We start from the raw sequence: 22,681 nt of genomic DNA on the forward strand, positions 1-22,681 counted from the left end.
CTGTGAAGCCATCTGCTTCTGAACTTTTTGTTTGTTGGGAGATATTTAATCAAAGTTTCAATTTCAGTAGTTGTGATTGTTCTGTTCATATTTTCTATTTCTTCCTAGTTCAGATTTGGCCAGTTGTACCTTTCTAAGAATTTGTCCATTTTTTCTAGGTTGTCCATTTTATTGGTGTGTATTTGCTTGCAGTAGTCTCTTATGATCCTTCGTATTTCTGTTGTGTCCATTGTAACTTGTCCTTTTTCATTTCTAATTTTGATGATTTTAGCCCTCTCCCTCTTTTTCTTGACTAGTCTGGCTAAAGGTTTATCAAATTTGTTTATCTTCTCAAAGAACCAGCTTTTAATTTTATTGATCTTTGCTGTTGTTTTCTTCATTTCTTTTTCATTTATTTCTACTCTGATCTTTATGATACCTTTCCTTTTACTAAGTTTGGGTTTCTTGTTTGTTTGTTCTTCTTTCTCTAATTGCTTTAGTTTGAAGGTTAGGTTGTTTATTTGAGATTTTTCTTGTTTCTTGAGGTAGGATTGTATTGCTATAAATTTCCCTCTTAGAACTGCTTTTGCTGCATCCCATAGGTTTTCTTTTTTTTTTTTTTTCACACACACACACTGTATTTTATTTTTACAAGAGATAAATAGACTGACACCAAGCATTGTACATGGATGACCACAACAAAAGCAACAATGATTGCAATTACCAAACATGAAACACACTCATACTATGTCATAATATTGACATTCAGTCCAGTAATCCTCCACTGTAACAGCTCCTTTACTTTGCAGTGAAAATTGATTTGTATATTCTTTGCCTCTGAGTCCTTGTGGGATTTTTTTTTTTTAAATTCAGACAGAAAGTCACAAAAATTATACTCATCCTCATCAGTTCACTCAGTCCCATGTAATTAATTGTTGTTTTTTTTTCATCTTGATCTTTTCTTAGCACTTTTATGAGTTCATCAGAGTTCTGAAAATGCTTATTCATTCAGTTCAGCAGTACAGTCAGTTACCAGAAACCTGTACTTGTCAGAGTCTTTTCCATGAATTTCTTGAAGATGAAACCCTTTTATAGGAACATAGTTGCAAAATCATCAGAGTACACCCAGAACTGTCTGTAAATGACAAAAGACTTAAAAATGACCACGGTAAAAGATCTGATGAAAGTTCATAATAATGCAGTTGACAAGAAAATTAGTTATTTCTGAGATATACATTTTAAAGTAATAACTAGGATTATGACTTATAACATTATACCAGAACATATAAGATTTTTAGAAATTTCATGTAATGTCTGAAACATTTATATTAACATATTTCCATACATATTTCCATACAAATACAAATATAAGATTTTTAGAAATTTCATGTAATGTCTGAAACATTTATATTAACATATTTCCATACAAATAACCCAATGAAAGTTTAGTATTAGTTGTTTTGTTTGTTTTTTTATACTGCAGGTTCTTATTAGGCATCAATTTTATACACATCAGTGTACACATGTCAATCCCAATCGCCCAATTCAGCACACCACCATCCCCACCTCACCGCAGTTTTCCCCCCTTGGTGTCCATATGTCCATTCTCTACATCTGTGTCTCAACTTCTGCCCTGCAAACGGGCTCATCTGTACCCTTTTTCTAGGTTCTACATACATGCATTAATATATGATATTTGTTTTTCTCTTTCTGACTTACTTCACTCTGTATGACAGTCCCTAGATCCATCCACGTCTCAACAAATGACTCAATTTCGTTCCTTTTTATGGCTGAGTAATATTCCATTGTATATATGTACCACAACTTCTTTAGCCATTCGTCTGTTGATGGGCATTTAGGTTGCTTCCATGACCTGGCTATTGTAAATAGTGCTGCAATGAACATTGGGGTGCATGTGTCTTTTTGAATTACGGTTTTCTCTGGGTATATGCCCAGTAGTGGGATTGCTGGGTCATATGGTAATTCTATTTTTAGTTTTTTAAGGAACCTCCATATTGTTCTCCATAGTGGCTGTATCAATTTACATTCCCACCAACAGTGCAAGAGGGTTCCCTTTTCTCCACACCCTCTCCAGCATTTGTTGTTTGTAGAATTTCTGATGATGCCCATTCTAACAGGAGTGAGGTGATACCTCATTGTAGTTTTGATTTGCATTTCTCTAATAATTAGTGATGTTGAGCAGCTTTTCATGTGCTTCGTGGCCGTCTGTATGTCTTCTTTGGAGAAATGTCTATTTAGGTCTTCTGCCCATTTTTGGATTGGGGTGTTTGTTTCTTTGATATTGAGCTGAATGAGCTGTTTATATATTTTGGAGATTAATCCTTTGTCCGTTGATTCGTTTGCAAATATTTTCTCCCATTCTGAGGGTTGTCTTTTCGTCTTGTTTATGGTTTCCTTTGCTGTGCAAAAGCTTTGAAGTTTCATTAGGTCCCACTTGTTTATTTTTGTTTTTATTTCCATTACTCTAGGAGATGGATCAAAAAAGATCTTGCTGTGATTTATGTCAAAGAGTGTTCTTCCTATGTTTTCCTCTAAGAGTTTTATAGTGTCCAGTCTTATATTTAGGTCTCTAATCCATTTTGAGTTTATTTTTGTGTATGGTGTTAGGGAGTATTCTAATTTCATTCTTTTACATGTAGCTGTCCAGTTTTCCCAGCACCACTTATTGAAGAGACTGTCTTTTCTCCATTGTATATCTTTGCCTCCTTTGTCATAGATTAGTTGACCATAGGTGCGTGGGTTAATCCCTGGGCTTTCTATCTTGTTCCATTGATCTATGTTTCTGTTTTTGTGCCAGTACCATATTGTCTTGATTACTGTAGCTTTGTAGTATAGTCTGAAGTCAGGGAGTCTGATTCCTCCAGCTCCATTTTTTTGCCTCAAGACTGCTTTGGCTATTCGGGGTCTTTTGTGTCTCCATACAAATTTTAAGATGATTTGTTCTAGCTCCGTAAAAAATGCCATTGGTAATTTGATAGGGATTGCATTGAATCTGTAGATTGCTTTGGGTAGTATACTCATTTTCACAATGTTGATTCTTCCAATCCAAGAACATGGTATATCTCTCCATCTGTTCGTATCATCTTTAATTTCTTTCATCAGTGTCTTATAGTTTTCTGCATACAGGTCTTTTGTCTCCCTAGGTAGGTTTATTCCTAGGTATTTTATTCTCTTTGTTGCAATGGTAAATGGGAGTGTTTCCATAATTTCTCTTTCAGATTTTTCATCATTAGTGTATAGGAATGCAAGAGATTTCTGTGCATTAATTTTGTATCCTGCAACTTTACCATATTCATTAATTAGCTCTAGCAGTTTTCTGGTGGCAGTTTTAGGATTCTCTATATATAGTATCATGTCATCCGCAAACAGTGACAGTTTTACTTCCTCTTTTCCAATTTGTATTCCTTTTATTTCTTTTTCTTCTCTGATTGCCGTGGCTAGGACTTCCAGAACTATGTTGAATAATAGTGGTGAGAGTGGACATCCTTGTCTCGTTCCTGATCTTAGAGGAAATGCTTTCAGTTTTTCACCATTGAGAATGATGTTTGCTATGGGTTTGTCATATATGGCCTTTATTATGTTGAGGTAGGTTCCCTCTATGCCCACTTTCTGGAGAGTTTTTATCAGGAATGGGTGTTGAATTTTGTCAAAAGCTTTTTCTGCATCTATTGAGATGATCATATGGTTTTTCTTCTTCAATTTGTTAATATGGTGTATCACATTGATTGATTTGCATACATTGAAGAATCCTTGCATCCCTGGGATAAATCCCACTTGATCGTGGTGTATGATCCTTTTAATGTGTTGTTGGATTCTGTTTGCTAGTATTTTGTTGAGGATTTTTGCATCTATATTCATCAGTGATATTGGTCTGTAATTTTCTTTTTTTGTAGTGTCTTTGTCTGGTTTTGGTATCAGGGTGATGATGGCCTCATAGAATGAGTTTGGGAGTGTTCCTTCCTCTGCAATTTTTTGGAAGAGTTTGAGAAGGATGGGTGTTAGCTCTTCTCTAAATGTTTGATAGAATTTACCAGTGAAGCCATCTGGTCCTGGACTTTTGTTTGTTGGAAGATTTTTAATCACAGTTTCAATTTCATTACTTGTGATTGGTCTGTTCATATTTTCTGTTTCTTCCTGATTCAGTCTTGGAAGGTTATACCTTTCTAAGAATTTGTCCATTTCTTCCAGGTTGTCCATTTTATTGGCATAAAGTTGCTTATAGTAGTCTCTTAGGATGTTTTGTATTTCTGCAGTGTCTGTTGTAACTTCTCCTTTTTCATTTCTGATTTTATTGATTTGAGTCCTCTCCCTCTTTTTCTTGATGAGTCTGGCTAATGGCTTATCAATTTTGTTTATCTTCTCAAAGAACCAACTTTTAGTTTTATTGACCTTTGCTATTGTTTTCTTTGTTTCTATTTCATTTATTTCTGCTCTGATCTTTATGATTTCTTTCCTTCTGCTAACTTTGGGTTTTGTTTGTTCTTCTTTCTCTAGTTTCTTTAGGTGTAAGGTTAGATTGTTTACTTGAGATTTTTCTTGTTTCTTTAGGTAGGCTTGTATAGCTATAAACTTCCCTCTTAGAACCGCTTTTGCTGCATCCCATAGGTTTTGGGTCGTCGTGTTTTCATTGTCATTTGTCTCTAGGTATTTTTTAATTTCCTCTTTGATTTCTTTGGTGATCTCTTGGTTATTTAGTAACGTATTGTTTAGCCTCCATGTGTTTGTCTTTTTTACGTTTTTTTCCCTGTAATTCATTTCTAATCTCATAGCGTTGTGGTCAGAAAAGATGCTTGGTATGATTTCAATTTTCTTAAATTTACTGAGGCTTGATTTGTGACCCAAGATGTGATCTATCCTGGAGAATGTCCCGTGCGCACTTGAGAAGAACGTGTAATCTGCTGTTTTTGGATGGAATGTCCTATATATATCAATTAAATCTATCTGGTCTATTGTGTCATTTAAAGCTTCTGTTTCCTTATTTATTTTCATTTTGGATGATCTGTCCATTGGTGTAAGTGAAGTGTTAAAGTCCCCCACTATTATTGTGTTACTGTCGATTTCCTCTTTTATAGCTGTTAGCAGTTGCCTTATGTATTGAGGTGCTCCTATGTTGGGTGCATATATATTTATAATTGTTATATCTTCTTCTTGGATTGATCCCTGGATCATTATGTAGTGTCCTTCCTTGTCTCTTGTAACATTCTTTATTTTAAAGTCTATTTTATCTGATATGAGTATAGCTACTCCAGCTTTCTTTTGATTTCCATTTGCATGGAATATCTTTTTCCATCCCCTCACTTTCAATCTGTATGTGTCCCTAGGTCTGAAGTGGGTCTCTTGTAGACAGCATATATATGGGTCTTGTTTTTGTATCCATTCAGCCAGTCTATGTCTTTTGGTTGGGGCGTTTAATCCATTCACGTTTAAGGTAATTATCGATATGTATGTTCCTATGACCATTTTCTTAATTGTTTTGCGTTTGTTTTTGTAGGTCCTTTTCTTCTCTTGTGTTTCCCACTTAGAGAAGTTCCTTTAGCATTTGTTGTAGAGCTGGTTTGGTGGTGCTGAATTCTCTTAGCTTTTGCTTGTCTGTAAAGCTTTTGATTTCTCCATCAAATCTAAATGAGATCCTTGCCGGGTAGAGTAATCTTGGTTGTAGGTTCTTCCCTTTCATCACTTTAAGTATATCATGCCACTCCCTTCTGGCTTGCAGAGTTTCTGCTGAGAAATCAGCTGTTAACCTTATGGGAGTCCCCTTGTATGTTATTTGTCGTTTTTCCCTTGCTGCTTTCAATAATTTTTCTTTGTCTTTAATTTTTGCCACTTTGATTACTATGTGCCTCGGCGTGTGTCTCCTTGGGTTTATTCTGTATGGGACTCTCTGCGCTTCCTGGACTTGGGTGGCTATTTCCTTTCCCATGTTAGGGAACTTTTCGACTATAATCTCTTCAAATATTTTCTCTGGTCCTTTCTCTCTCTCTTCTCCTTCTGGGACCCCTATAATGCGAATGTTGTTGCGTTTAATGTTGTCCCAGAGGTCTCTTAGGCTGTCTTCATTTCTTTTCATTCTTTTTTCTTTAGTCTGTTCCGCAGCAGTGAATTCCACCATTCTGTCTTCCAGGTCACTTATCCGTTCTTCTGCCTCAGTTATCCTGCTATTGATTCCTTCTAGTGTAGTTTTCATTTCAGTTATTGTATTGGTCATCTCTGTTTGTTTGTTCTTTAATTCTTCTAGGTCTTTGTTAATCATTTCTTGCATCTTCTCAATCTTTGCCTCCATCCTTATTCCGAGGTCCTGGATCATCTTCACTATCATTATTCTGAATTCTTTCTCTGGAAGGTTGCCTATCTCCACTTCATTTAGTTGTTTTTCTGGGGTTTTTTCCTGTTCCTTCATCTGGTACATAGCCCTCTGCCTTTTCATCTTCTCTATCTTTCTGTAACTGTGGTTTTTGGTCCACAGGCTGCAGGATTGTAGTTTTTCTTGCTTCTGTTGTCTGCCCTCTGGTGGTTGAGGCTATCTAAGAGGCTTGATGGGAGGCTCTGGTGGTGGGTAGAGCTGACTGTTGCTGTGGCGGTCAGAGCTCAGTAAAACCTTAATCCACTTGATTGTTGATGGGTGGGGCTGGGTTCCCTCCCTGTTGCTGTGGCAGTCAGAGCTCAGTAAAACCTTAATCCACTTGACTGTTGATGGGTGGGGCTGGGTTCCCTCCCTGTTGGTTGTTTTGCCTGAGGCAACCCAACACTGGAACCTACCCGTGCTCTTTGGTGGGGTTAATGGCAGACTCTGGGAGGGCTCACGCCAAGGAGCACTTCCCAGAACCTCTGCTGCCAGTGTCCTTGTCCCCACGGTGAAACAGAGCCACCCCCACCCTGCAGGAGACCCCCCAACACCAGCAGGTAGGTCTGGTTCAGTCTCCCCCATGGTCACTGCTCCTTCCCCTGGGTCCCGATGCGCACACCACTTTGTGTGTGCCCTCCAAGAGTGGGGTCTCTGTTTCCCCCAGTCCTGTCGAAGTCCTGCAATCAATTCCCACTAGGCTTCAAAGTCTGATTCTCTAGGAATTCCTCCTCCCGTTGCCAGACCCCCAGGTTGGGAAGCCTGACGTGGGGCTCAGAACCTTCACTCCAGTGGGTGGACTTCTGTGGTATAAGTGTTCGCCAGTCTCTGAGTCACCCACCCAGCAGTTATGGGATTTGATTTTACTCTGATTGTGCCCCTCCTACCGTCTCACTGTGGCTTCTCCTCTGTCCTTGGACGTGGGGTATCCTCCTTGGTGAAGTCCAGGGTCTTCCTGTCAATGATTGTCCAGCAGCCAGTTTTGATTCTGGTGCTCTCGCAAGAGGGAGTGAGAGCACGTCCTTCTACTCCGCCATCTTGGTTAATCTCCCATCCCATAGGTTTTCAATCGTTGTGTTTTCATTGTCATTTGTCTCTAGGTATTTTTTTAATTTCCCCTTTGACTTCTTCATTGAATCATTGGTTATTTAGTAACATATTGTTTAGCTTCCATGTGTTTGTCTTTTTTACAGTTTTCTTTCCCTGTGATTGATCTCTAATCTCATAGCAATGTGGTCAGAAAAGAAGCTTGATATGATTTCAATTTTCTTACATTTCCTGAAGCTTGATTTGAAACCAAAGATGTGATCTATCCTGGAGAATGTTCTGTGTGCACTTGAGATGAAAGTGTATTTTTGCTGATTGCAGTTACAATATCCTATAAATATCAATTAAGTCTATATGGTCTAATGTGTCATTTAAGGCTTGAATTTCCTTATTAATTTCCTTTCTGGAAGATCTGTTCATTGGTGTAATTGGAGTGTTAAATTCCCCCATTATTATTGTGTAACTGTTGATTTCCCCTTTTATGCCTGTTAACATTTGCCTTATATATTGAGTTGCCCCTATGTTGGGTGCCTAAATAATCACAATTGTTGTATCTTCTTCTTGGATTGATCCTTTGATCATTATGTAGTGTCCTTCCCTGTCTCTTGTAACAGTCTTTATTTTAAAGTCACTTTAAAGTATTTTGTCTATTTTAAAGTCTATTGCTACTCCAGCTTTCTTTTGATTTCCATTTGCATGAATATCTTTTTCCAACCCCTCACTTTCAGTCTGTGTGTGCCCCTAGGTCTGAAGTGGGTCTCTTGTAGACAGCATATAAATGGGTCTTATTTTTGTATCCATTCAACCAGTCTGTGTCTTTTGGTTGGAGTGTTTAATCCGTTTACATTTAAGGTAATTATTGATACATATGTTCCTATTGCTGTTTTCTTTATTGTTTGTGGTTTGTTTTTGTAGATCTTTTTCTTCCCTTCTTCTTTTGTTCACTTCTCTTGTGTTTACTACCTAAAGAAGTTTTTTTTTAGCATTTGTTGTAAAGATGGTTTGGTGGAGCTGAATTCTCTTAAATTTTGCTTGTCTGTAAAGCTTTTGATTTCTCTGTTGAATCTGAATGAGAGCCTTTCTGGCTAGAGTATTCTTGGTTGTAGGTTTTTCCCTTTCATAACTCTAAATATACCATACCATTCCCTTATTGCATGCTGAGTTTCTGCTGAAAAATCTGCTGATAACCTTATGGAGATTCCCTTGTATGTTATTTTTTGCTTTTCCCTTGTTGCTTTTAATATTTTTCTTTGTATTTAATTTCTTAAAATTTGATTAGTATGCGTCTTGGCATGCTCCTCCTTGGGTATATCCTGTATTGGACTCTCTGCACTTCCTGGACTTGGGTGACTATTTCCTCTCCATGTTAGGGAAGTTTTTGACTGTAATCTCTTCAAATATTTTCTCAAGCCCTTTCTCTTTTTCTTCTGAAACCCCTATAATTCGAATGTTTGTGCGTTTAATAATGTCCCAGAGGTCTCTGAGACTCTTCTCATTTCTTTGCATTCTTTTTTCTTTATTTTGTTCCCTGGCAGTGATTTCCACCATTCTGTCTTCCAGGTCAGTTTTCCATTCTTCTGCCTCGGTTTTCCTGCTATTGATTACTTTTAGTGTATTTTTCATTTCAGTTATTGTACTGTTCATCTCTGTTTGTTTGCTCTTCAGTTTTTTTAGGTCTTTGTTCTTCTCCATACATGCCTCCATTCTTTTTCCATGATCTTGGATCATCTTTACTACCATTACTCTGAATTCTTTTTCAGGTATATTGTCTATCTCCTCCTCATTTAGTTGTTCTTGTAGGTTTTTATCTTGTTCCTTTATCTGCAACATACTTCTTTGTCTTCTCATTTTGTCAGACTTACTGTGTTTGTGTTCTCCTTTTTGCAGGCTGCAGGATCATAGTTCCTCTGGCTTCTGGTGTCAGCCCCCTGGTGGGTAAGGTTGCTCCAGAGAATTGCTCCATTATGCCCTTGATAGGGGGTTTGATTTGTGTTATGGTGACTGGGGCCGGCCCTGGATATTGATTGGGGCCTCCCCTTTGCTCTGTAGTTGTCACTGTCCTGTCAGGGTTCGGGTCTGCTCCCTAGTTGTTCGAATAGAGGCCCCAGATCTGTTTCTTAGGTGAATTTCTTATCCACAGTACGAGGAAGACATTATTAAGGCACTCCCACTGGGAGAGAAGCCACTGAGTATTCCTCTTCTGGAGCTGCTCACCTGTGAATGTGTTCTGTTGTGTCTCCTTTCACTGGTTGTGTGGGCTCACAACGTACACTGTTGTTGGCACTGCTCTTGGTCCCTCCTTAACTGTGGGTATGCCAGAAATTGGCCCTGATGACTCTCAGGTGTTATTTTCACCAGGTCACCAATGCAGATCCACTGAGGTCAGGTCCCAGGACTGCAGTAGTCATGCACCTCGACCCACTGTGGGAGCTATGGAAGCAGTTCAGACTCTGACATTGCCCAACCCTCACGTGTATGTGCCCACAAAGCCCACAGCTGCTAAGGTTAGAGCTGTCCTAGCTGCAGGAGCACTTGTTCTTTGGGATGTTTCACAGTCGCTGAATTTATGAAGCCATCAGCAGAAGTGTAACTCCATGATTCACACAGTAGCAAGGAGAGGTTTCAACTCTTCTTTCTTAGTCATGGGCTCTTGGAGATCAGCTGTGGTTTTAGCCCTACCCCTACATGTGTTCCTTCCACTGGAGTCTGCTTCAGAAGTTGCCTGAACACATGAGCACCTCAGGCAGGAAGGAGGTGAGGTGGTGATTGAGGGGAGCAGGCCACCCAGGTGGTAGGATGCCATGGTAGCAACTGGAACACGTGAGCCCCTCAGGCTGGATTGGTGCAGCAAGCCACCCAGGCACGAGGGTGCTGGGGTAAGGATTGGAGCACACGCACCTCTCAGTCAGTGATCAAGGCAGGTACATCACCCAGGTTGGAGGGGATGGGGGAGGTGATAGCAGGGATGTGTGAGCTGGCTCTGGCAGGAGCCCTCTCTAGTGCCTGTGGAGGCAGGGGCCAGCACATGAGGAGAGAGGCTGCAATGGCGGCCCTGCCCTTTGAACGCCACTCAACAATGGCACTTCACTCCTGTGGTGGTCCAGGCTTCTTCCATGAGCATTCCTGGTTGAGCAGCTCCTCACTCCCATCCCCTCAGGCTGTCTCCTCACAGCCAATAGCAGTCCCCTTTCCAGGTCTGCTCTCCAAACCCCACGTTCGAGCACTCATCCACCGTGCACACCAGTGGGCACTCTTCTTGGGCTGGGGTAAGTAAGTCTTCTGCATGGACCACCTATGTGGGTCTCACTCTGTCCTGCCTGCTAAAGACTGGTTGCTGGGCTCTTCTCTGAGCCCCCAAAACTCCCCTTCTCTCCCAGCTGATCTCCATGCTAGTGAGGGGGTTTCCCCAGATGCAGGAACCTCTCCTCACCTTCAGCTCCCTGTCAGGAGTGCAGGTCCAGTCCTGTTTCCTCTCCTCTTCCTTTTCCCTTCTTTTTTCTATCATCCTACACAGTTACATGGGAATCTTGTCCTTTCATGTGTTTGAGGTCCTCTGCTAGTATTCAGCAGGTGCTCTGTGAGAATTGTTCCATTTGTAGGTGTATTCTTGATGTGTTTGTGAGGAGACACAAACTCCATGTCCTCCTACTCCTCCACCATCTTGGAAAGCCTCCTACGTTTTCAAATTTAAGTGCATAAAATTGCCCATAGTATTTTTTTTTGTTAGCCTTTTATGTCTGCAGTGTCTACAATGAAGTACAAAGGTTTTTTACATTCTTTTTATTCTTTATAAGGTCCAATTTATATATTTTTGTCTATCATTTTTTTGAATGTGCTTTTGGCATTGTATCTAAGAGACCATTGCCTAGCTCAGGGTCACAAAACTTGTTCTGATTACTACTACTAAGTGTATTATAGCATTAGCCCTCACATTTATGTCTATAATCCTTTTTGAGTTATTGTTTTTTTGTATATTGTGTGAGTTAAGGGACTCTATATTTCAGTGTTCAACCAGAGAAATAGAACCAGTAAGATATATATATATATATATATATATATAGATAGGTAGATAGATAGATAGATAGATAGATATAGACAGAAAGAGAGAGAGAGAGAGAGAGAGAGGGGTTATTTGCAAAAATTGGTTTATACAGTTTGGGGCCCGCATTTCCATTTTTCCCCAGAAAGCACTTCATCTTGTCATGGTCCTTTGCCTGGTAGAGAATTCAAATCTTAATTCTTGTATGCTCTTGGCCTTTGGCAGTCCTACCTGAATTTGATTCCTGTAGTTTTCCATTGTCTTTACTCACAGGACATGGTAGCACTTAGAGACTTTCTAAGGAATTTTCTGTAATAAAGACACCTTCTTCCTTACACCCATATACTCTTCCTTACTTCCATTTTGTAGTAACAATCCAAATTCCCTTCTGTATTTGGAATCCATCATTTCAGTCATACAGTAATTCTCTTTATTTGTTGATTCAGAGACTTGAAGGGCTCAAAGTGCCCAAGTGGCAGGATCAACGTTCAGTTCAGTAGAATCATTGCTGTGTCTTCTGCTAGAAGCATTCTTCCCTTTGGAAGCAAAACCTGTAGAACAGACTAGCTTAAAGGTGAAAGGATGAGAGGTAAAAATTTTGTAGTGTATTACTGCGGGTAATAATGAGAGGGGTCACACCCATTTCCACCTCTTGATTTCTGGACCCATAGATCCTGGCTTATGAAAGAAACAACCAAGACACTAATTTAGAGTACCTACCAGCTCCTGGAGAATACCTTGTAAGGTATTGCCACCTACCTCCTGCTGTAACTGAGTCTTCAAAAGGTCATTTCACCTCAAAAACATCATAAAACCAGCTGCTTTAGTATGATGGGTAACATGGTAAAAAACAGTGAATACTGTGAGAATGGGCCCGTTTCTCCACTCAGTTTTGTTCTGATGTGAGTTCCCTGCTCAGAAGCAATGTTGTGTGGAATAAAATCACAGTGGATACATATGCTGGAGGTCCACAGATGATCGTTTTGAAAAAAGCATTTCATGCGAGGTGGGGGTGGGGGAGAATCCATATCAAAAGTAAGTGTCTGCTCTAACAAGAAGAAAATGTTTCCCCATCCATGAAGGAAGTTGTCCAGTGTAATATACCTGTCACCAGGTAGCTGGTTCGTCATCCCAATAATGATGCCATATCAGGTACTTGGTATTGGTCTTTGTTGCTGGAAAATTTGGCAGTCAGTACTGGCTATAGCCAGGTCAGTCTTGCAAAGTGAAAACACATGTTGCTGAGCCCATATATAACCTCAATCTCTGACATCACAGTCACTTTGCTTATGAGCTAATTGTACAATGACTAATGTGGCTGGTGAAAGATGTTGACTAGTATCCAAAAAACTGTCATCCTCTATGTTTGATTGTCAAAATCTTCCCTTACTGAGGTCATCTTTCAGTGAGCATTCATATGGGACCCAAGTATCTTCACATTTTTTACCCATTCTGAGAGTTGTATACAGGTATCTCTTCCCCACACTTCATTGCCACCAATTTTCCAATTGTGCTTTTTTTCTCTGAATCTCTGAGCATGCATCCAAACCATAGGCCACAGTATATGAATAGATATACACTTATGCTTCTGGACACTTCCATTTCTGAGAAAAATAAATAACCAGGTGCACGGTTTGAGTTCTGCCTATGGAAGGGTTTATCTCCACTATACTCCTTCAGGGATGTCTCAGAAAAGGGTCATAATGCTGCAGTTGACCACTTTGGGTGGTGCCTGCACATGTAGAACCATCTGTAAACCCAGCCTGAGTTTTCTCTTTCTAAGTGAACTTGTCGTAGAGAACTCTTCATGACACCATAGGTGTGGAATATGAGAGAGAGGATAATGTGGCAGGATTAAGGGCATGGACATTTGAGCCACTTCCTCATGCAACTTACTTGTGCCTTCAAGACCTGTCTGAACTTGGTCTCCTGTACACCATTTATATTTGATAATGTAATGCTGCTGTGTATGCCCAAATTTATGGCTTGGAAGGCCATATACCATCCAATCTATGATTGGCAGATCAGGTTGCATGGTAACTTAGTGATCCATGATTAAGTGTTCAGTCTCTATTAAGACCTAGTAGCAAGCCAAAAGGTGTTTCTCAAATGAACAGTATTTATTCTCAGAGGATGACAGGGTTTTACTCCATATTCTAAGGGTTGGCACTTTTATTCTTCCATAAGAGTCTTCTCAAAGGCTGCACACAGCATCTCTACCTTCCACTGACACTTCAAGTACCATCTGATCTGCTCCATCATACGGCTTGAATGGCAGAGCAGCTTGCATGGCAGTGTGGGCCTATTGCAGAGCCTTCCTCTTTTATGGACCCCACTAAACGCTAGTAGTTTTTTGGGTCACTCAGTAAATGGGCTAGAGTAGCTCACTGAAATGTGGAATATGTTGCCTCTAAAATTCAACAGGGTCAATTAGGTGTTATGTCTCTTTTTGGTGGTAGTAGGGACCAGATATAGTAATTTATCTTTCATTTTAGAAGGGATATCTCAAAAATGCCCAACCCCATTAGACTCCTAGAAATTTCACAGAAGTAGAAGCCTTCAGAATTTTTGTAGAATTTATTTACACTTTCTGACATGCAAATGTCTTATTGTCATGCCTAGAGCAGTTCTTACTTCCTACTCACTATATCCAACCAGCATAGTATCATCTACATAATGGGCCAGCATGATATACCTAATCTTGTGCAAGGGAAAGGTGATCAAGATCTCTGTGGACTAAATTATGACCAAGTTGGAGTTGATTTACCCCTGAGATAGGACAGAAGGTATTTTCTGGCTTTGCCAGCTGAAAGCAACTGCTTCCAGTGGTCTTTACTAGCAGGTATCAACAAAAAAGCATTTGCCAGCTCAGGAGAGATGCATATGTACGAGGAAATGTGCTACTTGTTCAAACAACAAAACTGCATTTGGAATAGCAGTTGCAAATGGGGCTGCCACCTGATTAAGTTTATGATGATACACTATCCTTCTCCAACATCCATTTGTTGTCTGCACAGGCCAAGTTGGCAAGTTAAATGGGAGTGTGGTAGGAATCATCGCTCCTACATCTTTCAAGTCCTTGATGGTGGCACTAATCTCTTCAGTCCCTCCAGGAATGATATTCTTTTTGATTATTTTTGTAGGTAGAGGTAGTTCTAGTGATTTCCAGTTGGGTTTTCCTACTTCAAAGGTCAGGGAACCAATGTAGAGGTTCTGTCAGTTGCTATGTATGTTTATTTTAATTATATAATACATTCCAGAACTGGGGAAATAACCATAGGATGTGTTTAGGAAGCTACTGAACTCACTGTGAGATAAACCAGAGCTAAAATCCCATTCATCACCTGACTTCCATAATCCCCTATTCTGATTGTTGGACCACAGTGACAATTTGAGCATCCTGAAATGAGTGTCATTTCAGAGTCAGTATCTAACAATCTCTGAAAGGTATGATTATTTCATTTTTCTCAGTTCACAGTCACTTTTTTAAATGGCTATATGTCCCTTTAGGGAAGGCTTGGAGAAAGACTAACAGTATAAATTTTGGGCAGTTTAGAAAGATTATTCTTCAAGGGGACTTGGCTTCTCCTTCATTCAAGGAATTCTGGGTTTATAAATAGGTTCAAGTATGGGAGTGCATTGTGTGGCCCTGAAACTTTGTTTTGGTAGCTTAAGTTAGATTTCTGTTCACTAGTCCTAGAACTTTTTTATTTCTTGGTTTATGCAGATTAAGTAAGAATTGCATAGACTGCCCATTTATTTCTTTTCCAGAGACATCACCATCAACTAGCCAACACCATATGTTCCTGTGAATCAAACTATTCTGATTACTGTTTTGGCTCTATTCTCCATTATGTTAACCATGCCCACCTTCTTGGCAATTAAATGCTGTAACTTGGTCCCTGACACAAAGAACAACCACAGAGCTCTTCATGAATGCTGGGGCTTCCTTCACACATGTATTTCTCATAGGTATAGTGAAAGGTTGGTCTTCTGGACTCTCCTAGAGTGGGTGAGCAAGTTTTATATGATAAATCCACTCTAACATTCTAATCTCCTTAAGCCTTTGGATTCCTTCCTCTACAGTACACCAAGGCAATTTAGCATTTCACCTTAATTTAGTGTAGGTCACTATTGGATTCATGCCAACCAACAAAACAACTGACCAACCAACTAAACACTTAGTGTTCTTTCTAACTTCTCAAACTAAAACTTTGAATCTAATCTAGAATCTCTGCTTAGTGGACCCCTACCAATACATTCAACCTGATACTACTTTACATTTCTTCAATGATTATTCCACACACTTAAGATCGATTTCCACACATATTTCCCATATCAGTTGGGAAAACTATGCATTTATTTTGGTGTGTATCATACCTTTTCATGGGTCACATTTTGTACCTCATCTTTTGGCTCCTGCTAGGAATTGAGTTTAGTTATAGATGTGGAAGCAAAGAAGAGTGTTGCGGTAGGTCCTGAAGAGAATTAGCAGTGCCTTGTAAGACAACTACCCTAGGGAGGACATCACAGATTCTTCAGTCAAAGGGGAAGTAACAACCTCAGGGAAGGATAGAGGGCCTTCTTCTACTGGAAAAAAGATTCAGCAGAATTTAGAGGTTTGATGTTCCTAGCCTCATTGGGGTCTGCCCATATGGTCCCATTCCTTACCAATCAATAACTCACTTTAATAGAAGATACCTTGTAAGGCTGGGGACCTAATTTGTGTTGTAATTTAGCCAATTGCAGGTTGGAACTCTGTTTTTGTCTTAAATGTCTCAGCTCTATGACTACAGAAGATGGGGGTTTATTTCTGGGCAGATAAAGAAGCTGTGTGATCATTAATGTAAAGCTTGAGCTGCAAATTTGAAGCAGGGAACTAATATTTTTCTTTTGCCAGTTCTTTTACCACAGTTAAAAATAACCAGCCAAATCCATTATACTATTTAGCTTGACTAAAATGTTCTAAGGGAATAAATGTATGGTCACCCAGAAACTCAACTTATGTAATAATTTGATTAAGAACATCCAATGGTAATATTTTGTGTATCTCTATTGCCATATTATGCCATAGACTACTCTTTCCCACTGAAAAAAGTTACTAATACACTTAATTCTAATTAGATTCGGGAATCAATTTCATAAAACCCAGAGGCAATTCAGAAATGTATCCTTAAGATGTTGTCCCTCTAGAACCACTTCAATTATCAGATAAGGTTCAACCAATTAACTAGAACCAGTTGGAGATACAAATTAAGATATACATTGCAATAAATTGTTGATCTGATTTTGGGGGCTGGCTAGGCAATAATAGGTCAGGGTGTCAGAAAGGGTTGGCTTGAACACAAGCTGCAGCTGTTGTCCACAGGCAGAATTTCTTCAGGGAAGCCTCAACTCTGCTCTAAAGATGGTTTATTTATTTATTTATTTATTTAATTAATTTTGTTTTTTTAACATTTAAAAAAAATTTTTTTAAACATCTTTATTGGAGTATAATTGCTTTACAATGGTGTGTTAGTTTCTGCTTTATAACAAAGTGAATCAGTTATACTTATACATATGTTCCCGTATCTCTTCCCTCTTGCGTCTCCCTCTCTCCCACCCTCCCTATCCCACCCCTCTAGGTGGTCACAAACCACTGAGCTGATCTCCCAGTGCTATGCGGCTGCTTCCCACTAGCTATCTATTTTACATTTGGTAGTGTATATATGTCCATGCCACTCTCTCACTTTGTCACAGCTTACCCTTCCCCATTCCCGTATCCTCAAGTCAATTCTCTAGTGGGTCTGTGTCTTTATTCCTGTCTTATTCCTAGGTTTTTCATGACCTTTTTTTTTTCTTAGATTCCGTATATATGTGTAAGCATATGGTATTTGTTTTTCTCTTTCTGACTTACTTCACTCTGTATGACAGACTCTAACTCCATCCACCTCACTACAAATAACTCAATTTCGTTTCTTTTCATGGCTGAGTAATATTCCATTGTATATATATGTGCCACATCTTCTTTATCCATTCATCTGTTGATGGAAACTTAGGTTGCTTCCATCTCCTGGCTATTGTAAATAGAGCTGCAATGAACATTTTGGTACATGACTCTTTTTGAATTATGGTTTTCTCAGGGTATATGCTCAGTAGTGGGATTGCTGGGTCATATGGTAATGCTATTTTTAGTTTTTTAAGGAACCTCCATACTATTCTCCATAGTGGTTGTATCAATTTACATTTCCACCAACAGTGCAAGAGTGTCCCCTTTTCTCCACACCCTCTCCAGCATTTATTGTTTCTAGATTTTTTGATGATGGCCATCCTGACTGGTGTGAGATGATATCTTGTTGTAGCTTTGATTTGCATTTCTCTAATGATTAATGATGTTGAGGATTCTTTCATGCGTTTGTTGGCAATCTGTATATCTTCTTTGGAGAAATGTCTATTTAGGTCTTCTGCCCATTTTTGGATTGGGTTGTTTGTTTTTTTGATATTGAGCTGCATGAGCTGTTTGTAAATTTTGGAGGTTAATCCTTTGTCAGTTGCTTCATTTGCAAATATTTTCTCCCATTCTTAGGGATGTCTTTTTGTCTTGTTTATGGTTTCCTTTGCTGTGCAAAACCTTCTAAGTTTCATTAGGTCCCATTTGTTTATTTGTGTTTTTCCATTTCCATTTCTGTAGGAGCTGGGTCAAAAAGGATCTTGCTGTGATTTATGTCATAGAGTGTTCTGCCTATGTTTTCCTCTAAGAGTTTGATAGTGTCTGGCCTTACATTTAGGTCTTTAATCCATTTTGAGTTTATTTTTGTGTATGGTGTTAAGGAGTGTTCTAATTTCATACTTTTACATGTACCTTACCAGTTTTCCCAGCACCACTTATTGAAGAGGCTATCTTTTCTCCACTGTATATTCTTGCTTCCTTTATCAAAGATATGGTGACCGGGCTTCCCTGGTGGTGAAGTGGTTGAGAATCTGCCTGCTAATGCAGGGGACAAGGGTTCGAGCCCTGGTCTGGGAAGATCTCACAGGCCGCAGAGCAACTAGACCTTTGAGCCACAACTACTGAGTCTGCACGTCTGGAGCCTGTGCTCCACAACAAGAGAGGTCACGATAGTGAAGAGGCCCGCGCACTGGGATGAGGAGTGGCCCCCACTTGCTGCAACTAGAGAAAACCCTTGCACAGAAACGAAGACCCAACACAGCCAAAAATAAATGTAAAAATAAATAAATAAATAAAAAGATTACTATTAATTAAAGAAAACCAGATATCTCAAGTTAATGAATTTAGTACTTAAAAAAAAAAATAAGGTGACCATATGTGCATGGTTTTATCTCTGGGCTTTCTATCCTGTTCCATTGATCTATATCTCTGTTTTTGTGCCAATACCATACTGTCTTGATTACTGTAGCTTTGTAGTATAGTCTGAAGTCAGGGAGCCTGATTCCTCCAGCTCCATTTTTCGTTCTCAAGATTGTTTTGGCTATTCCGGGTCTTTTGTGTTTCCATACAAATTGTGAAACTTTTTGTTTTAGTTCTGTGAAAAATGCCATTGGTAGTCTGATAGGGATTGCATTGAATCTGTAGATTGCTTTGGGTAGTATAGTCATTTTCACAATGTTGATTCTTCCAATCCAAGAACATGGTATATCTCTCCATCTATTTGTATCATCTTTAATTTCTTTCATCAGTGACTTATAATTTTCTGCATACAGGTCTTTTGTCTCCTTAGGTAGGTTTATTCCTAGAAATTTTATTCTTTTTGTTGCAATGGTAAATGGGAGTATTTTATTAATTTCACTTTCAGATTTTTCATCAGTACTTTATAGGAATGCAAGAGATTTCTGTGCATAACTTTTGTATCCTGCAACTTTACCAAATTCATTGATTAGCTCTAGCAGTTTGCTGGTAGCATCTTTAGGATTCTCTATGTATAGTATCATGTCATCTGCAGTTACAGATTTACTTCTTATTTTCCAATTTGGATTACTTTTATTTCTTTTCCTTCTCTGATTGCTGTGGCTAAAACTTCCAGAACTGTTGAATAATAGTGGTGAGAGTGGGCATCCTTGTCTTGTTCCTGATCTTGGTGGAAATGATTTCAGTTTTTCACCACTGAGGATGATGTTGGCTGTGGGTTGGTCATATATGGCCTTTATTATGTTGAGGAAAGTTCCCTCTATGCCTACTTTCTGCAGGGTTTTTATCGTAAATGGGTGTTGAATTTTGTTGAAAGCTTTCTTTGCATCGATTGAGATGATCATTTGGTTTTTCTCCTTCAATTTGTTAATATGGTGTATCACGTTGATTGATTTGCGTATATTGAAGAATCCTTGTATTCCTGGAATTAACCCCACTTGATCATCATGTATAATCCTTTTAATGTGCTGTTGGATTCTGTTTGCTAGTATTTTGTTGAGGATTTTTGCATCTATGTTCATCAGTGATATTGGCCTGCAGTTTTCTTTCTTTGTGACATCTTTGTCAGTGTTTGGTATCAGGGTGATGGTGGCCTCGTAGAATGAGTTGGGGACTGTTCCTCCCTCTGCAATTTTTTGGAAGAGTTTGAGAAGGATAGGTGTTAGCTCTTCTCTAAATGTTTGATCGAATTCGCCTGTGAAGCCATCTGGTCCTGGGCTTTTGTTTGTTGGAAGATTTTTAATCACAGTTTCAATTTCAGTGCTTGTGATTGGTCTGTTCATATTTTCTATTTCTTCCTGGTTCAGTCTCGGAAGGTTGTGCATTTCTAAGAATCTTTCCATTTCTTCCAGGTTGTCCATTTTATTGGCATAGTGTTGCTTGTAGTAATCTCTCATGATCCTTTGTATTTCTGCAGTGTCAGTTGTTCCTTCTCCTTTTTCGTTTGTAATTCTATTGATTTGAGTCTTCTCCCTTTTTCTCTTGATGAGTCTGGCTAATGGTTTGTCATTTTTGTTTCTCTTCTCAAAGAACCAGCTTTTAGTTTTATTGATCTTTGCTATCGTTTCCTTCATTTCTTTTTCATTTATTTCTGATCTGATCTTTATGATTTCTTTCCTTTTGCTAACTTTGGGGGTTTTTTGTTCTTCTTTCTCTTATTGCTTTAGGTGCAAGGTTAGGCTGTTTATTTGAGATGTTTCCTGTTTTTTAAGGTAGGATTGTATTGCTATAAACTTCCCTCTTAGAACTGCTTTTGCTTCATCCCATAGGTTTTGGGTCATCTTGTTTTCATTGTCATTTGTTTCTAGGTATTTTTTGATTTCCTCTTTGATTTCTTCAGTGATCTCTTGGTTATTAAATACTGTATTGTTTAGTCTCCATGTATTTGTATTTTTTACAGATCTTTTCCTGTAATTGATATCTTGTCTCATAGTGTGTGGTCAGAAAAGTTAATTGATACTATTTCAATTTTTTCAAATTTACCAAGGCTTGATTTGTGACCCAAGATATGATCTATCTTGGTGAATGTTCCATGAGCATTTGAGAAAAATGTGATTTCTGTTGTTTTTGGATGGAATGTCCTGTAAATATCAATTAAGTCCATCTTGTTTAATGCATCATTTAAAGCTTGTGTTTCCTTATTTGTTTTCATTTGGATGATCTGTCCATTGGTGAACGTGGGGTGTTAAAGTCCCCTACTATGATTGTGTTACTGTCAATTTCCCCTTTTATGGCTGTTAGTATTTGCCTTATGTATTGAGGTGCTCCTATGTTAGGTGCATAAATATATACTGTTGTTATATCTTCTTCTTGGATCGATCCCTTGATCATTATGTAGTGTCCTTCTTTGTCTCTTGTAGTAGTCTTTATTTTAAAGTCTATTTTGTCTGATATGAGAATTGCTACTCCAGCTTTCTTTTGATTTCCATTTACATGGAATAACTTTTTCCATCCCCTCACTTTCAGTCTGTATGTGTCTTTAGGTCTGAAATGGGTCTCTTGTAGACAGCATATATATGGGTCTTGTTTTTGTATCCATTCAGCCAGTCTGTGTCTTTTGGTGGGAGCATTTAATCCATTTACATTCAAGGTAATTATCGATATGTATGTTCCTATTCCCATTTTCTTAATTGTTTTGGTTTTGTTATTGTAGGTCTTTTCCTTCTCTTTTGTTTCTTGCTTAGAGAAGTTCCTCTACCATTTGTTGTAAAGCTTGTTTGGTGGTGCTGAACTCTCTCAGCTTTTGCTTGTCTGTAAAGGTTTTAATTTCTCCATCAAATCTGAATGAGATCCTTGCTGGGTAGAGTAATCTTGGTTGTAGGTTTTTGTCCTTCATCATTTTACATATGTCCTTCCATTCCCTTCTGGCTTGCAGAGTTTCTGCTGAAAGATCAGCTGTTAACCTTATGGGGATTATTTGTTGTTTGTGTGTTATTTGTTGTTTTCCCCTTGCTGCTTTTAATATCTTTTCTTTGTATTTAATTTTTGATAGTTTGATTTATATGTGTCTTGGCGTGTTTCTCCTGGGATTTATCCTGTATGGAACTGTCTGTGCTTCCAGGCCTTGATTAACTATTTCCTTTCCCATATTAGGGATGTTTTCAACTATAACTCTTCAAATATTTTCTCAGTCCCTTTCTTTTTCTCTTCTTCTTCTCGGACCCCTATAATTCCAATGTTGGTGTGTTTAATGTTGTCTCAGAGGTCTCTGAGACTGTCCTCAGTTCTTTTCATTCTTTTTTCTTTATTCTGCTCTGCAGCAGTTATTTCCACTATTTTATCTTCCAGGTCACTTATCCGTTCTTCTGCCTCAGTTATTCTGCTATTGATCCCTTCTAGAGTGTTTTTAATTTCATTTATTGTGTTGTTCATTATTGCTTGGTTCCTCTTTAGTTCTGCTAGGTGTTTCTTAAATGTTTCTTGCATTTTCTCCATTCTATTTCCAAGATTTTGGATCATCTTTACTATCATTATTCTGCTTTCTTTTTCAGGTAGACTGCCTGTTTCTTCTTCATTTGTTAGGTCTGGTGGCTTTTTACCTTGCTCCTTCATCTGCTGTGTGTTTTTCTGTCTTCTCATTTTGCTTATCTTACCGTGTTAGGGGTCTCCTTTTTGCAGGCTGCAGATTCATAGTTCCTGTTGTTTTTGGTGTCTGTCCCCAGTGGTTAAAGTTGGTTCAGTGGGTTGTGTAGGCTTCCTGGTGGAGGGGACTAGTGCCTGTGTTCTGGTGGATGAGGCTGGATCTTTTCTTTCTGGTGGGCAGGTCCACGTCTGGTGGTGTGTTTTGGGGTGTCTGTGGCATTATTGTGATTTTAGGCAGCCTCTCTTCTAATGGATGGGGCTGTGTTCC

The 22,681-nt window shown here is 38.9% G+C and overlaps 1 protein-coding gene and 1 pseudogene across 2 annotated transcripts in view; both read left to right on the plus strand.

Moving 5' to 3' along the window:
• Positions 1–22,681, plus strand: part of LOC309653056 (putative P2Y purinoceptor 10) — an 82,787-nt pseudogene that overhangs the window by 20,283 nt on the left and 39,823 nt on the right. The window lies entirely within an intron of this gene.
• The window catches only part of LOC309653088 (uncharacterized protein), a 372,770-nt gene continuing 371,445 nt past the window's right edge, over positions 21,357–22,681 (plus strand). Inside the window, exon 1 of the mRNA XM_082447470.1 lies at positions 21,357–21,469. The gene's annotated coding sequence lies outside the window, so the exon portion shown is untranslated. The remainder of the gene's footprint in view (positions 21,470–22,681) is intronic.

The sequence above is a fragment of the Balaenoptera physalus genome (genome assembly GCF_965194825.1).
Source record: "Balaenoptera physalus genome assembly, chromosome: X".
Classification (NCBI taxonomy): Eukaryota; Metazoa; Chordata; class Mammalia; order Artiodactyla; family Balaenopteridae; genus Balaenoptera; species Balaenoptera physalus.